Consider the following 3653-nt stretch of genomic DNA (forward strand, 5'->3'; position numbering starts at 1 on the left):
TTTTCACCATTTGAACACAAGGAAAAATCATTTAAAATTTTAAATATACCAATATAAAAACAATCATACTTACTCGGCAAGAAAAGGTCTAAAGTAAACAGTCTATTCTAGTTTTTAGGAAACTTGATGGGCAAATAAAAAGTGCATTGAGATCATATTCAAAATGTAGCTTTGTCACCAGCAAAAATCAATGCAAGTATATCACGAATATTTAAAATATCAATCAACCCTAATAGGTATCTATTCTGTTTAACTGAGGCTTAATGATATAAAGAAAACAAATGGCTAATCACAGGTCAAATTTACTCTAGCTCATGGGTTGCAAAGAGGCACAAGAGTGAAATTAGAAGGTTTATGATCCAAAGCAAACACTGAGGTTCACGGTCACGACTGGCAGCAGTTAACTCGAGTGCTGAAAACCGTAACAGCACCATGAACAGCTGAGGCTTTCACCTTTAACATGCCAAGTTAAATACCACCAACACTAAATGTTAACAGCAGAGATCCAATATACATTCATTCAGCTAAAGACAAATGGAAACTACAACATGCACCCAGTGCCAAAAAAAAAAAAAAAATAAAAAAAAAAAAAAAAAGGAAAACAATGAAAAAACGCTTTAAATGAAAGCTCATGATAGGGACATCTGGGTTGGTTTTCACACTTCTGTCAGCCCAGGTTGAAATCAGTCCAGTCTTTATTGCCATATGCCTCTCAGCATCACACTTCATCCATTAGCAGAGCAGAACACACAAGTCCCTCATCCATTTCATGACCTTCACACCAAATGCTTCCCCATAAGGCAAGTCAGTTCAATCAGCGGCCATCTTGGTTGGGCAGCTATTTCCTACTTGGGCAATGAAAATTATTTGGGGCAGACAATGCATTAAATTGTTCATGAATTAGGTGTATTATGTTTGTAAAAAATTAAATAAGCCATCTAACCTGACTACTGTAAATCTACATGCATACAAATACAAATCCTATCTATTAGAATGAGGGAAAAGCAAAATCTCCGAAACAAATCTACAAAACTTGTCATGCTTCAAAAATTCATAATGCTTCAAACTTAGCGATAAAATCTGACAATGATATCGTTTTAGCTCATCCTAAAAACACTAAAAATAAAGATATACAACAACAAACTGAATATTTATTTATTTTGTATCTATTACTGGTAATTTATTACAATATAGAAGCACCAGAGGTAGGCTACATATCAGCTTTAAATATCAGGCTTCTGATATATTGTCTTTTGACCAAAAAAAAAAAAAAAAAAACTAACTAACTAACTAACACATAAAACGACAAAGCTTAACAAATCAACAATAATTTTAACAGACAATATTAATATATATTGCAATTTCCCCCCTTAATATCTGCCCTTTACACTGTCTATGAACAAATATGCACTGCAGTTTGTTTTATGCTCATTTACTCCATCAGTAGCTTGCAATAATGAATTACTTGTTAATTGATAAAGTAGGACTTGGTTCAGCATGAAAGTCAAAAAAAAAAAATGTACTTATTGAAAAGAAAAAAGGAAAAGAATGTGAAAAATGGGGTCAGAGAAAGTGAAAGAGAAAAACAGCAATGGATAAGAAGGAGAGAAGCTAAAGGGAGCGAGCGCACATTAGGCAGTTTTAGTGAGCCCCAGATGTGTCATTAGCCCCAGATGCATCTTGGCTTAACGGGCAGATTGCAGGGACTGAATGAGGGAAATCTGCCACCTCACACTGAATAACCCCAGCACCTAAATGAGGGGCAGAACCTACTGAATAGGCACAGGACCAGGCTTCGCTCCCAGTGTAAACTGCACAGCCCACTGCCCTTAGACAAAGCCATGCCATTCGGGCACAAAAGAGCCCTATTGGCACTACTATGGGCTGGTTTGGCACACAGAGATGGCAGAAAGAAGAATGGGGATTGTATAGTAGGAGGCCTGTGTGGAGGGTGGGAACTTTACAGAGGCCCATCCGAGTGAAGAGAAAACCATGCACACACGTGATTTACCACACAGTTTCAGAACAATACCAACGGGGAGGCTGTTTACAGAGAGCGGCGGCGAAATGTCACGTCTGAATGTGTTAAGAGAGGATATTATTGCATGTGGAGGAAGTGGTGACTCAGTGTACACAAGATTTGGGGTGACGTCTCAGGTGTTTGTGATGATCGTCTGAGTACAGTCCTAATCGGTTGGTAAACGTTTCTCAAGGGGACATCTGTAAAAGTAAATTTACATGCCACCTCATTGATAAAACTCATGGATTCTGATGGCTATTTATTCACAGTGGAGAAGCAAATTCTGTGATCCTACAAACCCCGGAAACGTGCTGCTTACTTGACCAGTGTGCTATAAATAAAATGTGATACGCATGGAGTAATAAGAATATTATATATTTATAAACATCCCCCATACTTCTGAATGGTAATGTGTACACACACCTTGTCTGAGAAATACAGTAAAAGGTCAAATACAGAGGTACCGTTCCCTGTTCAAATGTTTGGGTTCAGTTAACATTTTGAGAAATTAATACTTTTATTCAAAAAGAATGCATTAAAATGATCAAAAGTGACTGTAAAGACATTTATAATGTTACAAAACATTTCCATTTCAAATAAATGCCCAAAACAAGTACTATGTTACTAGTTATTATCTTATACAGAAGGGCTGATGTCCTTTTGCAGCAAAAAAATCTGAATAAATTATGTCGTTTTGTGTTGTCAAACTGTTTCCTATGCTTATTTTGCCTGGGGCTGTTTAGATGCATATGAAAGTGAAAATTCTGTATCTATCTGTCTCTCTCTCTGCAGTGCAACCTGACCTACTTTTAGGACATTTTGCAAGTAGTGGGACAGTTCCTTCCTCTACATTTCCATTTGCACACTGGCCTGACCCTATTACTGCTGAAGTTACGAGCCAAGGAGAAAAGCTCCATTACACATATACCTTCATTATACTCTTTTACATATAATCTAACTAGACATGCCTTTAAAAATATACTGCTTAAACACCTTAAACCTGTTAGTTATGCATATGTTCTCAATAGTTAACTAGTGGGTGTATATGCATAAATGACCTTCAAAAAAAAAAAAAAAAGATGATTGGAGATGGGGGGTTTTCAAAACATTAACTCCGACTGGATTCGTCTGAAAGAAGAAAGTCATATACACCTAGGATGCCTTGAAGGTAGGGCTGGGTGATAATTCGATAACAATAATTATCGCAATATAATTTTCCTTGATAAAACGATATGAAAAGTTCGATAAATGTTCGATATAATGTTTATGCGCCAAAAGCGGAATGAAAATTCATTAGTTTCTACAACTTTCACGTTGGAGCAAAAATCTGGCTTTAAACTAGGGATGTAATGGTATGAAAATTTCTAATCACGATTATAGTGACCAAAATTATCACGGTTATCAGTATTATCACGGTATTGTTAAAATGTGCTGGAAATGTTCAAAAAGTACTGACACATAAATCATTTCACCAAGTTTTACATTTAAATTCAACAAATAAAATTAGTTTTTGTTTGCATAACTAAAACAATAACATTGCCAATGATGTCCGGATTTTAAATGACAACATGACTGACAACAGTTTATCTAATAGCATGTTCAAATATCTCATGTAAATGTTCAAATAAAGCTT

At 35.9% G+C, this 3653-nt stretch overlaps 1 protein-coding gene across 1 annotated transcript in view; it reads right to left on the reverse strand.

The window, feature by feature from the left end:
* LOC107727756 (phosphatidylinositol 4-phosphate 3-kinase C2 domain-containing subunit beta-like) overlaps nucleotides 1-3653 on the reverse strand; it is a 47069-nt gene that overhangs the window by 17309 nt on the left and 26107 nt on the right. The gene's annotated exons all lie outside the window — the stretch shown is intronic.

This window comes from Sinocyclocheilus rhinocerous, unplaced genomic scaffold, assembly GCF_001515625.1.
Source record: "Sinocyclocheilus rhinocerous isolate Xijiao unplaced genomic scaffold, SAMN03320098_v1.1 scaffold576, whole genome shotgun sequence".
Taxonomy (NCBI): Eukaryota; Metazoa; Chordata; class Actinopteri; order Cypriniformes; family Cyprinidae; genus Sinocyclocheilus; species Sinocyclocheilus rhinocerous.